We start from the raw sequence: 18,712 nt of genomic DNA on the forward strand, positions 1-18,712 counted from the left end.
TCAGAAGGACCCGACACATATACAGAGCTGCCACTTTGAACAGCATATGAACAGAAGAGTGTTCTGCTGTCTATAATTACAGATGTCTACCTCTAAACACTGTAAGATGTAAGAAGTTGCAAAGTGAATGTCATGGCCATGTGACATGTAGTAACATGCACATTAATCAAGGCAAAACTCATGTGTAGTCACTCCCTTGACAATTGGATTGTGTGTGTAGATATGTCAGTATATGTCTATATATATGATATATGTATGTATGATAGGAAGACCACACATGGATAGTTAGCCCATAGAAGACTTAGGGCAAATCAATTTGAATGCTAGCAGTATTGTGTAACAACCTTGGATACGATTTGAGTATAATGCATTTACAGGATTGTAATCATTATAGTATGTGTCCATCTAGCTGCAACTGCCACACAATACACTTGGAAATAAAAAAGTCTATCAAACTACACTTCTGAATGCAGTATAGCATCATGTTGAACATCACATTCTGCCCTTAGTAATTTTCTGGAACACATTAGTAACGCCTGTATGACAGTACGCAACCATAACTCACAAAAAGCTGCAACATTAATGTCAATTAGTTAATGAACTGCTGAAAATTTACATTTCACATACAGCAGCTGTACACTAGCCTGCAGCAATTGTTGTTTATCTCCATGCTTAGCTCATTAACTCCATTGAATGGACATTGACAGAAACAAGCCACTAGACGAATAGGAACAAATGACAATAACTATCTTATAACATTGATTACTTTCTGTATTGTGTGCTAAATGGTGCACATCTACTAATCATTATAGTGGGCATGCTTATAATGAAGTACTGCGTTGAATGCATTGATATCAATTATCCACCACAAAACATAAGAAGTATCATAACATGGGTCCAATCACATTTTGCATTCATTTTGAAGCATGACATATATTAAGAACTGATGAAAAGGCCATTCAGTAAAATTCTTATGTAAATATTTCCATTCAGTCATAGAATTAGTTGCATTCCTTTTGGTTAAGCAAATAATGGCTGTACACATTGTCTGACATACTTAATAATTATACCTTGCCAGACTCAAACAACTGCCTGAGCTCATACATATTAGAGCTGTATATCAACCACTTAAGCCACCAAAATAATCACATCAGTATTATGTTTGATTGGCTTATGGTTCCCCTAACATGAAATGTTAGTGTGCCATATCACCATTGTTTGGGGTAAGCCACTTCTGTCATTATTATCTGACAGACTTAAATTACCAGATTCAATCTCCTGCCTATGAGTGCTCCAAACTCTACAGAACTGTGTATCACCTTCTTTTGACACAAGATAGTTTAATGTTCACATGTCAGAAAGGACATACTTCAAGGTCTAAACTAACCAGTGTTTTGGATGGTCAAGTATCCACTAAAATTTCTTTTTAGGAATGAAAAGGCTTTAGCCATGTTACTGGTCACACTACTGTGAGTTAGCCATATTGGTGTTTGTTGTGAAACCATGCTTATCCATCAATATGGTTTTGCACATATATATCAGCAAACTTGAATAACTGCCTAACTTCATATGCTATTAGAGTCAGGATTAACTGCATGCATCGCAGGAGAAATCTTACCACAAGGGTCAGAAAACACTTATTTAGATGGAATGAAATTATTAGTGCACTGAAAGGCCTAAAAGGGATGGAAGAAGTTGGTGGGAATGTTGGATAAGGCAGCATTTTATGTCACTTCACCCACATTAAGTTAGCTTTTCTTGGAGCTGAAAAGCTGCTTATGTACGTTCACAATCCAGAGAATGGTGCATTAACCCTACAGATGGTTTGTAATATTAGAAGGCTTATTAATGAATGAGAGAGGAGGGATGTGATCATTGCTGTTGGAAAGATGTGAGCTGATTTGGCAGCTACATCTAAATGCAACGTGCTGGCCTGGTTTGAACAAACAGGCTTCTATTTCTAGTATTTTAAAATTAAAAGCATTTTAAAGATACGCTTTATATAGTTTAGTAGAAGGCATTAAGTTTTATGACATTTAATTTTATTTTTATTTATTTAATTCTTACAGAACTGTGAATTATGCATTATATAAGTAACTCGTCATGATGGGGGCATGAACATTTAGAATTATAGCATGCCTATTGGTTTCCTTGTGGATGTGTCAGCAGCTTAGTATGAACAGGAATGTGAAACTTTAAAAGATGGTCTTTTCTTATGTTATGAGAAGTTATTTAATGAAGGAATGAAAGCACTTATTTTATTGGTTTTATCAGTGTTTGTTGCAATAAAGTGTTTTTAAAATCGTTTTTGAACCTGGGAGTTGTTTTATACAGTGCACATTATTGTTCAGTGGCTGCTATGATTGCCAAGTTCCTTGTATGCTCACAAATGAAGTCTTACTACAAATGCGAGCCATTATGTGTGGCTTAAAACTGCATAAAAGAGTAGTGTGACATCTCTCCCCATGTCAATATCTTGCATCAGTGGAGGTGTGCACACTACACGTGCTATATATGCCAGTCATCCCTGTGACTGTAGCTGCACACACTCACAATATTTAGAAAATGCCATATACAAACACTGTCTATGTTAAGTCCACAAGCTAGTGAACCTTGTATCAATCTCTGGCATTACAGGAGAAGTCTTACTACAAGGGTGAGATAAAACATATTTCAATAGATGACTTCATCAGTGTCTGGGATAAAAGGGATTGAAAGTAGTGGGACAGCTCTCTTCCAGTGTAAATCTACTCATTAGATTTGTAGGTGAAGCCATTCCTACTTTGATCTTGATTCACACACACACTTTGATACAAGTGAGTCAGGAGAATAATTGCTGGATTCAAAGACATATCCATCTTTGCAAACAATCTAGAATACATTATATCAATGGCTAGAATCACAGAAGAAATCTGACTACAAGTGTAAGATAAAGCATATTTTAGAGGATTTCATCATTATTGTTTTGAAAAAGAGATGTGTATGCTAAAATCGACTGAAAGTAGTGGGAGCACCCTCTCCTGGTATAAATCTACACATCAGATCTACGGATGAAGGCATTCAAACATAGACCTATATTCACACACACACACACACACACACACACAGACACACACACACACACACACACACTCATACTAGTCTGTCACTGCTGGACATGCACGCATACCTGTCTCAGTGCACAAGCTAGAGTACATTGCGTCAACTGTCAAAGCCATAGAATAAGTCTGTATAAGTGTGAGATATTGTACATTTTAAAAGATGACATCATCACTGTGTTTCAAAACAGACAGTGTGCATCATATGTTTGGGTGAAATAGAATGCGTCTTCATAAGCAGATGAAACAGTATTGTGTTTCTCGCAAGTAATTACATACTGTGCAGATAACTCATACATCTTTTCATTCATGGACATTGTGCTAGTGTTAGTGATATCTAGCTGTTTCACATTATGCTGTATTACCCATGTATATGACAGATGATATGAAGAAAATGAAAACACTGTCATCTGTGTTAGCATGTCTAGCAGGATAGTTGTGTATATTCTCAGATTAACTTGTATTGTATGCCAGCATGCCTAATTGTGAAAATGTAAATAATTTTTTTTTAATGTTGAGTATGTCCCTGTGTATACAGAATGTTTAAAGAATATCTCAGTGTTTTGATACATTTCTAATTGCGTATGTTTGAGAGGGACATTCTAAAAGTACTGTGGAGAATCAGCTGAACGGTGAGTGATGTCATAAGAATGTTCATGGTTGCTAAGTGATTATTTAAACAGCTGATTGACAGAAAAATAACTTTTTCAAACAGCTGACAGCTATTTTTTTTTAAATACAACAGTTGAGACTACAGTTGGCAAGTAATGAGCAGTTTGTCAAGTGCTGAGCAGTTTTGTGAAGTACAGTCAGTTACAGTGCTGTGCAGTCAGTGGACACCCATGAAAGAGAACTCACCAAAAACTGTAAGCCTCCCTTTTGCTTTGCTGTTATGTGTTATATTAGCTCAAAGACAGTATTTTTAAGTTAGATTAGGAAAGCTTAGTTATTAAGATAGAGTTTTTCTAGAGTAGTGGACTCCTATCCTGCAGTTTAATTTTACATTTCTGGTGTTTGAGTTCTGGTGTTTATTGAAAGCTATTGATTTACATTCTTGTAATTATTTTACTTATTATTAAATGTTTTTCATTACTTTACATTGTGGTTAAAAATCATTGTTTTTCTTTAGAAGTCAAAGCGTGTTTATACCTGTTTCATACTCCCCAGGTCACCTTGAAGGCCTGGTCACTTAAGGTCATAGCTGTCGTTTATTTTGATATTTAATTTTCATAGTTGGACACCCCTTTAGAAGGGCATGAAGACACTCAGGTAGCAGCATTACCAAATTATTTTGTGGAAAGGACATAGCTGGAAATCTATGTCAGGCTTTCCCAATAGTGTTTGGATGTATGAGATTTAAATTTACTTGAGTATGAGTGTATCAGAGGTCTTAAACTAGGACACATTGCTCTGAAGTGTATAATAAGGGAATACATTTGGGGTGAACAGAGGTATATAGTCCAGCCCCAGGAAAAATAGAGTGTGTTCCTGTTGTGCTCTTAGGGGAAAATTGTGAAATATTTCTTCTGTTTAAGTGACAGTCTCATACCGGAGTCAATAGTGAGGATTGAAGCTCCTTAGTTACTGACCCAAGATAGTAAGGGATGTCATTTAATTGTTGGCAGTCTGGTGGCTTTAGCCAGACACCACAGATGATAATCACAATTGTCAAACTGTGGACAGCCAACTAGCCATTCTTGACTAATCTGCTCAGGATCAGTGCATGCAAATCTTAACTAGTTGGTGTGTTATTGTCAATAGTTCATAATTTTTATGAAATGTGCAATATAAATACAAAACATACATGTCAAACATAGTTAAGTGCACTACTTAATACCACTTAGCAAGTATGTGTCCAAAGGTCCCACAGCATTGTATATCACTTGCAAATCTAGTGTATTGAACTACAAAAATAATTTACAGTATGTTGTGTTTAGAGAGCATCACAGTTAACTTATCATATCTTGAGTACAACAAGCTACTAAAACATGCTCAAGTAGTGTAAATACAGATATCATTTTTTTGTCAAAAATGCTTCCTGAAGCACACTATTGACAAGCTCGTTTACACAAATGGTGGCAAAGTATTAACACATGCATAATTCTTTTTTGAGGTTTTAAACTCAGAATGGGAATTAGTAATGGACTAGGGTGTCCCACATCAAGCATCACAAAAATAAGGACTATAGGTATATAGACTTTTTTAATTCATAGCCGTTATAGAACAGATGTGTATCATGGCAATTTTATGATCATTACAGTAAAGTATTCATTATATGGTAGTACAGGGCTATACCTACATTGCCCTTATATATGCTGACTGTCTACATGCTTAAGGCACGCCATAGTTTTCCTTATGTAATTATATTTGTTATTATACAATGCCTACCCTAAAAACGTGCACGCTGATTGGCCAGCCCAACCAGCGTGCCCGTTGTAAATCCCTCAATATACTAACGGAAAAAGGTCCGGTCGCCCGGACTTTTTCCGTTAGTATAAAACACTGTCTCGCTATGTTAAAAGAGTTTAACATAGCGACACAGATTTAAAAAAAGCAACGGACATCTCCGTTGCTTTTTTTAAAGCTGTCTCGCTATGTTAAACTCCTTTAACATAGCGACACAGTGTGTAAAAAGCAACGGAGATCTTGCAATCTCCGTTGTTTTTTTTTAAACTTGTCTCGCTGTGTTAAATGAGTTTAACATAGCGAGACAGCTTTAAAATAAGCAACGGAGATCTCCGTTGCTTATTTTAAACCTGTCTCCATGTTAAACCCATTTAACATAGCGAGACATAAAGCAACGGAGAACTGCGTTCTCCGTTGCTTTGCCCACAACTCTGATGTACTGCGTAGGCATCGCAGTACATCAGAACTACCGTGAACACCAGACAGGTGCGGAAGGGCAGCAAAGAGGCATTATACAATGCCATTATTTAAGAAAAGTAATTATTTCTTTTCTTAAATAATGGCATTGTATAATAGCAATAACCCACTTCTGGGTGTGGGTAATGCTGGATTTACCCACGGTTGTCTTTGTTTGGTCCCTCGGGCGAAACCACGCCAACCGTGGGTAAATCCAGCATTACCCACACCCAGGCGTGGGTTATTGCTATAATATCACATCATTGAATAATAAAGTCACCACATGGTAACATACTTCTATGTGTTAGACTTCATATACTTCAGAAAGCACATGGTAATGTTAGCATTTTAATCCTACTACCGTCTAAGTGTATAGGAACAATTGTTTTAAATTGTGCCTAGTGTTGTATAATTGTCACCCCATAAATCCTTGTTTTGACCAGATGCCTTGCACTCATTGGTGGGAAGATATGAGCAGGGTTGGTATGATAGTGAATCACATAAAAGGACAAAGCAAGGTACTGCTGGTGGAATAACATATGTATCCATACTTAAACGGATTAAATTTAATGAGAGTTGATAGTGCTCATAATTTACTCCTGATGCTGGATTCAAACATCTGCCAGTCTGCACAAAAAGTCTACAGATGTGATCATTACCTGATCACACCACAAAGGAATGCACATGTCCTACTAAAACACACACATTTGAAGCAACAATGAAAATAGTAGGAAGCAAGAGGATTAATTTGCAGCATACTACATAAAATGAATGACAATTGAAACATCCCTTATGGTATGTATTCAACCCTACAGCCTTTTCAGCATTTGATAGTCAATAACAATCAGCAATTAATAATTAATTAATTTAATTAATCAATTAACAGTCTCCTCATAGTACTGTCAATATGTCTTTCCATAGTGCAATGAGGTTAAGCACATGAGTGTAATGAGCATCAGACTAATGCATCTGAAGGCAAAGCTCACCAGTTTTTGCCATAACATGTGAACTGTCGTTTACAGCCAGTTACAATTCTGTTTGATGCCAGGCATCACATGAATATTGAGGAAAAAGAGTGATGAGACAGAAGGGGTGAAGAGAAAGAGAGAAAAGAGGCATCAAAACATTTTAATTTACGGGGCATTTCTGGACGTCTTTCTTGTGTGTTACTCAGGTTTGTTATCATGATTCTGTTATGCTCTGTGCAATGAAGTATTCACAAAAAGGGAGCAAGTAGAGGATAGAATGGTGGACCAATGATTAAAACAAGCAGGATAATGGTGGGTTAATTACATATGAGGGCAACACTTTTCCACATAATATTAATGTGAACAAACATTAAATAATGCTTGACATACTTTTGGATTCAAACCATTGACACCATGCAAAAGCAATCTACACACCTGAGCATAACATGAGCAGACCACACAGGAATTCATACATCACATAGTCAAAATCACACATTTGTAGAGACAGTGGCAAAATATTGTCACAAGAGAAAATGTAGGCATCAGGCTTCATCATAATAATGACAGTAGTAAGACCCCATAAGGTGTACATTATATCCTGCTGAATAAACATGAAAGGGATTATATTACGTTTGAACTTTTAAAAATTCGAATGTCATATGGTCAACACCATATTATCAAACTTTTAAAAGTTCGAACCTTTCAACGGAGATCTTCATTTTGGTTTGTCTTTCACCTTTTCCCGGTTAGGGGTCGCCACAGCGGAACTCTGGTCCGCTAATGATTGGCAGTAGATTTTCACAAACGCCTAGGTACCAGCTCACCTTCCAACCTTCAATGAAGGCACGCCCATTTATGCATGTCTTTTGAATGTCACCCAACCACGGGGAGGACATGCAGACTCCACACAGAAGGCACTCCCTGCACTCCAGCTGAGAATCAAACAGGAGAACCTCTTGCTGTGAGGCAAAAATGCTACAGCTGCACCACTGCGGCTTCAACGGTGATCTCCGTACAGTGTGGAATTGGAAGAATTCCCTTTCCTGCATTGTAGTGCGATCTTAGAGTTGGTATATTTAAAGAGTGGGAGGTGTTGGGGATGTAGCCCCCCATGTGGGGGTTGCAGGGGGGGCTTGCTCCCTGCTTTAAATCTTCAGGTAGGATTTTTCTGTGGTTTATTTTTTTTATTAGATTTTTGAACTTTTAAAAGTTCGATCATATGGTGTTACCCATATGACATTCAAACTTTTAAAAGTTCGATCATCTAATATAGACACTCTCCCAATCCTGCTATCAGTCTGCATTCCTACAGAGCAGTGAGGCTAAGCACATTTTACTATTGCAATTGAATATAAAATCTTCAGTTTTTACCATAGAATGTGAAATGCCATTTATTGTCATTTACCACTGCTGTGTGATGCAAAAACTCATGCAACTGTTGAGGAGCAAAATTGAAATGTTGTTTTATGGGCCATCTCTGTCCATGTCTGTTGTGTGTGACTCTATTTTTTGAGAAGATTAAACATGTGAAAAGGGATTGATAAGACAGAGGTGAAATCGGTGGCAAGCAGAGGCACACAGTGGAAAGAATAGAGGAATGTACAAGATGGTGGTGGAAAAGTACCATAGCTATCCACATCTTCACAAAATAAGTGTTTACTTGTATAAATAATTTGATGAATTTGAATAGCCAACATATCAGGGGTGTATGGCAATAACTTAATAATATTATATGGCCAATTGGACCAAATTACGTATGTCAGATAAAACATAGGTGAAGCAGAGAGTTATATATGGCATACTTTTTTGGGGGGGACATGTGGCAATTTTATATTTTATTGTAAAGAGAGACAAGACAGACAGGGTGGTGATGGACAGAAAAGGTTGAGGGACACCATGACTGGGGATACTTAAAAGACATCAGAGGCACATCCACTTCAGACATGATTATAGTGAGAATCGAGTACTCCCTCTCAGAATTGCCAGCACTGCCTTCTGTTGCAGACAAATAGGGCAATTATGTTGGTCATAATCAGTGTTATTAACAGATACATTTATATAAACAGGGAAATAATGGGTTGGTGGGACATATATTTTACAGACTGTGACTGGCAGCTCCTGGGAACTGAACCCATGACAAAAAAAAAAGCTGAACTGCTGTATTTTGTTTATTAATGCCTAATGCCACAGGAGAATGGCCATCTTTGGGTTGTAAGTTGAGGTACAACAATCTGAACATGACTGGGGATCTAATTCTGACAAGCCTGTATAAGTTGGACTTTGAGTTGTTATGTTATTGGATATATATTTTGAAGCACTTATATATTTATATTAAACATTTTAATTTGCATTGAGTTCAGCGGTCTCAGTAACAAATGTTGAAGAAAGGTCCATGCATACTTTACATGACATACTGTCCTTTACACCTTATACTGATAATTGCAATGAGTCATAATTTAGCTCAATAAATACTGGTAACATTATACATATGCAAGTGTACTTTCAATTAACTATGATCACTTCACACAAACACTAGTTAACTTATTTAGCATTCATTACACTGAGTTGAGTTGCAAGTTGCAGTTGGTAATATGATAGTTGGACTTCATGTTCAGTAACCAAAAAAGGCACTGACACTACTTTATTCTGACCCCATCAGTAAAACAGCCTGTAATCTGGATTTGAACCCTGTATTACTTCTGCTGTTACTCAGACCTTATTGTATTAAGAAGTTGAGTAACAAAAATAGTTACATATCAGGTATATTTTCTGCACTCAGTACTGTCCAGAATGCTGAATGAATTGCACTGCCACCAGCCTTTTTGCTATACTGACTGTTTTAAGTCTTTGCAAGTGCGAAATAACATTTTGAGTTTTTGCCTTGTATAGTTAACCATTGTTCACTGCAAGTCACTGCCAAGCATCTCACAAAGGTAGAAGTTAAGAAAAAAAATCAGCAGTGTGCTGATTTATTCAATTGGTGGACTTTGAATAGTGAAATGCTGGCAGTCAGGAGTACTAATTTCACTGGCAAGTCAAAATATCTAGCTTTGAACCAAGTACCTAGACCATTATCCCAAAACATTGACTATTCTGACAGTGTTTGCCATATAACTTACTTTTCTGTTACACCTCATTATGCCTTTATGTTATGACACTTATTGAGGAGGGGCTACACAGGTGTTTATATAATGTCATGTTGTACACAGCATATACAATTAAAATATGCACTTGTGTTACAGAAATGTCTTGCTGTCATGAGTAATTGTTCAGAAATATATACAAAGAATTTGATTAAGGATCCACATTTTACAGTAGATTCTGTTGCTGATTTTACTTCCAGAGACTTTAGTCTATAACATATTTGTTATATCATGCACATAAAAATCTGGTATTACTATGATCAATAATAGGAGTACTGCAAATGACACATATCAAAGGTATCTTGTTCTTCATTCATTACACATACTTTTGATGTTACTGCCCAAACATTAGAAATTGCAATTGTACTGCGGGTTTAAGTACACAAACTAAATTCAAAATATCCAAAGCTGGATTAAAACCCAGGATTATATGTGATGCTGTTCAGACCTTACTGTATTAACACATTAAACCAGAGAGAAAGTACATAAGAGGTGTCTTCTTCCGCACTCAGCAATGTTCAGAGTGCTGACAGAAGTGCACTGATGCCAGTCTTATTTGTGCACTGACATGCCAAATTAAAATTTTGAGTTTTTCCTTTGAAAAGTGAGCTGTCATTCACTGACAGTCCCCTATCCACAGTCACTGACTCGCAATGCCAAGAGCTGCACAAAGGAGGAAACTGAAAATAAATTTGAATCAGTGTGATGATTTTTCTGTTCCGTGGTCTTACATAATTAAAATATTGACATTAAAGATCCGTGGTCTTACCTAATTAAAATATTGACATTAAAGATCCCTAACTTCACACTGAGAAAACCCTATCTAAAAATGAACTGTGAAACCATGGCACTATCATAAAACAATGACAAGATTTATAGTGTTTACTCCATCAACTATGACATTATGAGGTAGAGAATGTAGAGCACATATACCCAGCTTTGTCATTCTAACATTTCAAATTTAGGAAGCAATATATGCATATTGTCACACTCGTTCTTTATCCTTTAACAGCAGAAGTCTTGTTGAATGGGCTATTTGCAGAAGTTATACTGCTGAAGTATGTCACAGTACAAACAAATGTATGTGATACAAGAGTTCCCTTTCATTTATGAGCATTACTTACTTTTGATGTGCTTGTAACCTGGCTGAATTTTAATTTACAATAATTTTGAACTTTTTAAAAAGTTGTATTTACTTGATAAGACTTACAAACACTTTTTACTCAGAGCCCCAGTTATCACATAACCATATTTTCTTAAAGATGGTATAAAGGTTATCTCCTAAGACAGTCAATATAATAACAAACTTAGAAATAAGCCTATTCTCCCTGATACACCCCCTGCAAGAGTAAATCCAGTAGCTGGAGTGTTAAAGAATTAATTAGTCATGTAATACTGGTAATGAATCGCACTTGCAAACCATTAGCTAGTCACAGCTCTGAATAAACAGTCTTGTACTGCTAGAGCATTTGAAAGGGATCACTTAAGTCCTCATACCATGTTTACCTGCCCAGCACTTTGAGCTGATAATATTATTCAGGAATGGAAATAAGCTGACACCTACTTTACATATTTCACATATCCAGAGGCAGTGAATCTACAGTACCTGATATAAACACAACCTGGGGTTGAGGAACTTCAGTCATAGTATAGAAGACTGCAGGGTTCACCAAGTGTTTCAAAATTTAAGATACTTCTGGTTGAATTGACTTGCTGCATTCTTTTGTGAAAACTTTATTACAATTCCTGTCAAGGTAATGTATGTTACATCCTTTACAAGTAATATGTACAGTTAAGATTTTAGCATGTTTTTCTAGCAAATTGAGTGATGTCTGCACTTTGCAAAGTTGTGTTTGAATGAACAGGTAACACTATTGAAATGATTCTCAACTTATGTTACATGTGCTTATGGAAGCATATCACTGAGGATGTGAACATGCTTCTAACTTATAGGAAGTTGCAATGTTAAAGTGACATTTTTAAAAATGTTCTATGGTAAGGTTGTTGTAGCTGCCTGACATAGCCAACACTTATTCTATTAGAAGTACTGTGGTCTTGTCATTTTTAGTTGCAGGGTTGGGAGGAATGGGTTATTTGTTGGAGGCCTTTTTATTACATAACAGTGTTGTCTACACTTATTTCATTGCTGTTATATATTCTGGACATATAAAAAAATATTTCTCCTTATTCAGTTCTGAGGGTGTTGCAGTTATGTGTTAAATATCTGTATTCACACACGCACACACACACACACACACACACACACACATACACACACACACACACACACAAACATACACACACACACACATATATATATATATATATATATATATATATATATATATATATATATATTATGTGCAAGTTGTTAATGAGGATGCCTGCCTAATGAATATTTGTTTTCTGTCCATTGTATATCATCAGCATACAACCCCTGTTGATTTTCCTGACAACTCTTTTTTTTACTTCAGTACAGGGAAATGGACATTTAAACCTGCATTTCTATAACTGCATTCTCAGCATCTAAAAATGCAGGTTTAAATGGACATTTAAACCTGCATTTTTAGATGCTGAGAATGCAGTTATAGTCCAGGTCCTCCATCAACATAACTCACGGCTCTTCCAATAATTTGTCTGGCAGCAGGAGGTCTGTGATGTAAATGCTGTGGGTCACCATGGCCATGACTACAAGGCTATCAGACATCAGGTCAGTGATATAATAACAAATGCTGAAAACAGAGCCACGGCTGTTGCACAGGGATGGAGAGCTACTCGGGTGATCCTGCTACTGAACCACCACTCACTGAGATGGAGGAGTTTCTATCAACTGTAAGGGATCTGGAAAGCTCGAAGGAGTTGCCCTGTGCTATGATGTATGTGGGGGCAGAGGTGGAAGACAGACACAGGGTGTCTACTACTAATGCTCCAGGTATGCTAAATATATATATATATATATATATATATATATATATATAATGCAATTGATATTTTAGAGTTATAAATAGTTGTCTTTCATGTGTCATCTTCTGTTTAATGCTTATCTTACCTTTGTCAGTCTCCATTTTGTTTGTCTAGGCTCATCTGATATTGAGGTTTCATAGCTACATACACATGGTATGGGCATACATTTTATGTGTCTTTTCATATATTGCTTTTTAAATCTATCTTACTGAATTTTCTATTTTCATTTGCAACTATTGTTGTTTTACTCAGGTTTATATAGCATATGTCTGATCATTATTTTCATTTATTTTTCTTTTTCGTGTGTGTTTTATTGATATAATCACAAGTGAACCTGCCACCAGCACTGTTGAACTCCTACTATCTAATGTCAGAGGATCTGTAGCCTCTGACAGTGCTGGTAGTGATGAAAAGGCACAGGCTGAGGATGCAGAGGGTAAGTCTGACACTGAGGTTGTCAGTCCCACATCCCTTTCCCGGAGTTTGGGCTCAGCCTGTAGGCATACACATACCAATTACATGGAGCTATGTGAGACAGGACAGGTTAAGGGTGATATGGTTGATCAGGGTAATGTGGTTACCCCAGTCACAGAGCTGGTGGCATCTCCTTCTATCCATCATGAGGGTGAAGTACCACATGGGGGTGTTGGTAGAGCTGTTCAGAGGAGGCATGCTTTCTGACCAGCCCAATGTTGTTGTGTTAGTAAGTATCACCCAATGTATATGTTGGGCCATTGTATGGGGACAGGCAAGTTCCACCAGTTCCTCAGCAGAGATAGTCAGAGTACATCATGTTGTGCTTTCTGAGATGCAAGACTGTCTAAACCATGTGTGCATCCTTGGGCCAGTTGAATGACACACTGAATATTGCAGTGTCTGTTATGGAATGTCTGATAGGTGAGGGTCAGCATCCATATGGCCAAAGAGCTGCTACATTGGCAGATGCCACTTCTGCAGTGGTACTATCTCTACGGCTGCAAAAGTGATTAAGGTGTACACACCCAAACACAGTAGACCAAATGGTCATGGTTGTGGATTTATTTGTGATGAGACCTCATCCAGCAGACAATGCTCATGCTCAGGTAGCACCTCAAGGTCTAGCCATCATCATGGAACTAGCAGTGCAATTCCCGGCAGAGGTAGCTCATGTGATCTGGGCCCTGGAGTATACACACAGTACCCTTGATCTTACCCATACCACTTCACACACACACATACATATATATATATATATATATATATATATATATATATATATATATATATCTTTAATAGTTGACTTCTTTATATCTGATGCTACTAGCCGGACAATGCATACTTGTTGCTAACCTAATGTTTCATATTACACACACACACACACACACACACACACACACACACACACACACACACACACACACACACAGACACACACTTATCTTGTGTCAGGCTTGCACTCCTGTAACCCGCTCACCCTGTGTAAGCAATGATGACTGTGTACTGCCCTTTGCACATTTCTTCATGACTTATTGTTGCCTAAGTCTGATGCAGAGAATTGGCAGCTAATGCTTGCTTTGTCATATGCCTGCTTTCACCAAGATTATGTATTGAACTGAATTTCTGTTTTATTTTGTTCAAGTTAAATTGTGTTAGTATACTGTGCTCATAACTGTGCTTGTAGTAGTGTTAGCAGTACTACATTCCTACTAATTATGATTTAATGCTCAGTACTCTTTGGGATAACATATTCTCATTTGTATCTTACTTAGTTATGCTGTATTTTCTCTTCATTAGGGGTGCATAAGTATGCTTGATCAATGTTACATAATTCAAGTTCGGAGCCTATTAAGGCAGTTGAAGAATTTGCCTTCACAGGATCAAAAGATCTATCTCTCACAACTTATCCAAACTTTGTTTAAACCGATATATTGTTTACAAACATCTAATTTTTATAGGTAGTGAATTCCATCGGCTATCAGCCCTGAAATGAAAACTATTTTGCTTTAAATTAGGTTACAATTTCCAGTACCAACCAAACGTTTATTATTCCTCATGTCCATAGTTTAGCAACACCCACTATATCACAATAGCTTTCAGAATAAAAACTTTTATACATTACAATTAAATTCCCCTAAATAACCTATATTTAATTGTAAATATGGATTAAGACTTCAACCAACATTAGTAACCAATACCCTTTAAACTTCTTAAATCTGTTAAGTGGTAAGTGAAAGACCTTTGCATCCTCTCAAAATGTTCACTTTAGCCTTATCATATATACATGCAGATCCATCATAGTCAATATAGAGCTTATTAATGTTTTAAACCATCGTAACAAAGCATTCTTAGCCCTGCTACTATCACACCAAACAATTTACACAATTCACAATAACATCTGCTAATTGTGTAAGTTAATTATGAATCAACACTAAAACTTGCTCAATGAGAATCCCTAAATCTTTAATCCTGCCAATGCTTTTTATTAAGCAATTATTCAAAGCAAATGAATAACATGCATTATTCTTTCTAAAATTTATAATAAATGTATTTTTCAGATTAAATTCCATTTCATTGTCAGAAGCCCAAATAAATAAATCATCTAATATCTTTGTAATCTATTATGATCGTCCAGTTTTGTAATAACTAGGCCAGGCCTACTTGTGTATCATCAGCAAATTTATCAATCCACAAACCATTATGATTTGGAAATTATGCCATAATTATCCCAGATTATGCTGTACCCAAAATAGATCCCTGATGCACATCACAGGAAACACATTTTCTATTAGTGAAAATATATTTAATTTTAGCTCTGCATGTCCTATGATTCAACCATTTCTTCACCCTCCTAATTATATAACAATTTAAATGAAATTATTTTATGGTCAGGATCTGTATCAAATGCTCTCACCATATTTAGATAAATGGCATCAACTGGTAACCCCTCACATAAAGACTCACACAATGGTTGATAAAAAAGACAACAAATTAATCTGACAGGATCTTCCCAATGCAAATCCATGTTGAGAGATGTCTATATTTGTATCATTGATTCCAACATAATTTAGCTATTACCCTTTCAAAACATTTTCCCAACAAGCAAGTTAAACTTATCTGTCTAAAATTATTAAACAAAAACAAATTTACACATTTTGGCATTGGAACAGCTATAGCCTCCTTGTTCAGTTCTGGAACAAAACCTGTTTCTAAAGAACATTGAAATAGATATAATAAACTGAAAATTAGGTAACTTATATTTTTCAGAAAGTACCCATTAATTCCATCGGGACCAGCTGCAGAGTTTAAATTAATCTTAAATACTTCCTTACATCCATTCTTAAAAAAATAACAGGACACAGATCATCAGCACAAAGAGATAAGTGTACTTCAGCCATTGAACAATTGTTAGTTGTTATTAAAGAGTTCACAAAGATATTAACTAAAGACCCTAAGTCCGTTAGTAAATTATCATTCCATTTTATATTATATTTCAACAAATTTCCCTTATATGACTTTAAATATCTGTAAAAAGACTTTCTGTTATCCACTGTATGGCAAGCTAACCTTTTCCCAAATTCTTGCTGGACTTCCTTAATTTCTATTAACCTTTTCCACTTCATAGGTCCACCAAGGAGTTTTATTGGGTTTATCCTTTACAAATATTAATGGGATATAATAATCAATTATATGAGTTAAAAGTACATGGAATTTTCTACTTCCATTGACAATATCTATGTTACATAATTCTTCCTTCCATTCCCATTTAACTATTCCTTATTTGTTTTTCTATAGTTAGTTTTATAAAATTTCCTGTTGTAAATTCTACTTCCCACATATGGTTTGGCACTTAAAGAGAGATGAACATATATCCATTCAACACAGTTATGCTCTGAACCATCTTACCCTGATTCAATAGTACATTTTATAAACTTCTCTTACTTAGTCCATACAATACCCAACAATTTGGTGCCACCAGTTGCTCCAGCAACAATCTGTCTATATCCATAAGCAGTACTAAAACCCACTATTTCATTGATAACCCCAAATTAATTGTTTATTTTATTCCTTGATATATTTGGTGCATTAAAATCCCCAGCTACCAACTTATATCTTTCCTCAACGTTATTGAGAGCATTTTTACTAAAATCCCTTTTCTCCCATAAAGAAAAGTTAGAAGGCATATAAAATAAACAAAACCTAATCTGTCCACTATTAACCTTAACACTAACAGAGACAATCTCAAAGTTCTCACTAACACTGATTAATTGAGAGGATCACTTTTCTTTAACATAGCTGTTACACCAGACCCTTTTATATGCTGCCTATATTTATGATACTCCCTATAATCTGGTATGCAAATTGGGTGATTTTTATCAGAAAACCAAGTATCTGTTATTAGTACTACATCAACAGAATCATACATACTTCTAGCTTCCAAAAAATAAAATGTATTCTTCAGGCTGCTTGTATTACGCAACAAAATTTTCAAATATAAAGCCTTCACAGAATGATCTTTATCTAAGTTCCTATATCATGTACCTATGTGAATGGTGACCAGGACCTACTTTGGCTTGATGCACAGGTTGTATACATCTGCTGAGAAAAGCTATTGCATACCTTTAATAATTTAATTGTTTTTTTACATTTTGTATTACATATGTCACTCATATGCTACTGCTAGCATAGTTCTATAGCTGAACAATGTTTTATTTTAAGTGAATTACAGTATTTAATATGAGTATATTCATTTATCTTCTTGACAGGTTCATCACTAACCCTGTTAATGCTGCTGATGATAAAGTTGTCTGTTATGGGTTGATGCTGTCTGATGCTCTCAGAACACAGCCATGGGTAAAGAAAGGCTGATAGTTTTGCATACATCATTGTTACTGTTTGTGTTACCACTGAGTTGGGGCCATAGCAAATTGTGCATGCCTCTGTCCGCCTGGACCATCCCATGCTGCTGGTTCTTCACCTGACTCTTCATTGTGTCTGCTGGCCCTGCCCGTGGTGAAGGCAGTACAGTGTTTGGCCTTGTTCACCCTGCTGAAACTGTTTTCTAACTATAATATTATGTTACGTGGCATGGACTATCAGTATTTTGGCAGAGGCAGCTGGGTCATAATGTAGGGCACCTCTAGGTATACCTAGACATTGGAAATGTGACTTGAGCATGTTAAAACCATACTGTATAATACTGTTATTTGAGCGTGTGCACATTTGTAACCTTGCTCAGTGGGGTTGTATGGGTTTCTCATGGGTGTCATGAGCCAAAGTTACAGTGCATAGCCTGCATCCCCCACTAGAGGTCCTTGTGGGAAGTCTCCCCTGGAAAACCTTAGATAAAGGTCACAGATGTGCCATATATGGGAGTTGTAGAATCTGCCAGGGTTACCTGCACACACATTATAGATGATCCCTTCACCATTTGACATTTGATAGAGTGCTAGCCTTTTCTGTTAATTACCTCCTTCCCTTTTTCCCAGGTGGGTTTTTACTTCAATCTGTGCAGTCTATGGCCACGGAGAACTTCAGGGAAATGTGTTATGACATAGCAATGTTGCATGGATGGTGGCTTACTCTTCTGGGGTTTGTGGAAATCAAATATGCTGCCTTATATGTTGCAGCATTGTATTGAGAAAATAGTCCAAGATTCTTGACACTGAGGCCTACGACACCCCCAGTATGTCCTCTGTGG

Source organism: Protopterus annectens, chromosome 1.part0 (genome assembly GCF_019279795.1).
Source record: "Protopterus annectens isolate FY-2018-M chromosome 1.part0, PAN1.0, whole genome shotgun sequence".
Classification (NCBI taxonomy): Eukaryota; Metazoa; Chordata; order Ceratodontiformes; family Protopteridae; genus Protopterus; species Protopterus annectens.